Consider the following 1,516-nt stretch of genomic DNA (forward strand, 5'->3'; position numbering starts at 1 on the left):
CGCGGTCGCCCGGGGCGGGCGGAGGAAGCGGGAGGGGCGGGTCGTGGGCTCGGAGGCTGGGGGCCTAGTGGGCGCTACAGAGAAACGGAACGTCCGCCAGGCGCCGGACACAGCACGGGCCTCGACAGCGCAGGGCCTGTAGGGCTCGTAGACGAAGGTGGAACCTGTCTCCAAAAAGGGGGGAGGCGCGGCTGAGAGGGCGGGGACACCATTCCCTTCACCTGCCAATCGCCGCTGGCCTGGGCTCGGCTTCGGGGCTCGGCTTCTGCCCTGGGTAACTGCGCAGACGGAAATGACGTTTCTAGTTCCGGTCCGTCTCTCCTCTTGGCCCCGCCTCCCGGCCCCGCCCCCGGCTCACCCGGCCCCGCCCCGGTCCGCCCCCGGCCCCGCCCCTTGCTCTTCTGTTTCCTCCACCCGCGGGTTCCTGGAATCCGAAACCATATGTGAGGGTGGTTGGAGCTGTTAGAAGCCCTCAAGGCCACAGTCAGTGGCTTTCAGGCCAAGGCTTTTAGGAGAAAAACCAAAGTGATTTTCTGCGAAATTGGACTCAGTATGTTATAAATTCCGGTCACTTCAACCAGGATTTTAAAGATGTTGGAGATACACAGTGAAACCTTTTCTATTTAATTAATTGATTCATTTGCGAATAAGAAAACCGATCTTGCCAGTGATTTGACAGGTCTTGCCCAGGATCAAAGAGTGACACCCGACCGCAGTCCAGTGCTACTTCTGAATGGAAGCTCTTTAGCTGGTTAACTCTAAAACAAATTTTAAGTGAAAACAGGTGACCTCGTAAATGAATTTTCAGACAATCTTAAATGATACAAATACTGCACATCTAAAGCAAATCTGAGTTGCTTGAAATCTAAATGTCTCACACTTTGGCAATGCTTTAGTTTGCCAATGATTATTGCAATGTCAAATACTCTTGTTCAGAAACTGCCCAGCTCTGCTATTTCCTTCCTGTGCTCCTGCATGTAATACAATTAGTTTGTAAGAAAGATGATTTGGGGGGGGGGGGGGGGGACACTGGAAGAAAAAATTCCCTATATGATAACATTTGTGCTGAAGAAATTCCCTGTAGGCTAATTCAGTGATTCACTGAGCTTCCAGAGTTCTTGAAAATCATTCTCACAATCATAATAAGCAGGAAGGGTGAGCTGTAGTTCCCTTCCATGTGGTTACCTTGGCATACAGGAGCTACGTATGTTATATGTAAAAATATAATCATGGAAGCATTATGTATACTTGTACTTAATTTTTTAATCTTGTAGAAACTATGTTTAAATTTGAATTTATTCAAAACTACAAAAGTGCACAACATTGTTGAATGTACTTATGTTACTGAATTGTATTCTTAAATATGGTTAAAATGGTAAACTTATGTATATTTCACCAAATTTTTAAAAATTAAAACTAGGAAACTACCAAACTAAGCCAGTAAATAATTGAGAAAAAAATATTTTTAAATGTAAAAAAATGAAATAGAAAAATACATTTAAGGGTCATTGCCTTG

Source organism: Myotis lucifugus, unplaced genomic scaffold (genome assembly GCF_000147115.1).
Source record: "Myotis lucifugus unplaced genomic scaffold, Myoluc2.0 scaffold_362, whole genome shotgun sequence".
In the NCBI taxonomy this organism is placed as follows: domain Eukaryota; kingdom Metazoa; phylum Chordata; class Mammalia; order Chiroptera; family Vespertilionidae; genus Myotis; species Myotis lucifugus.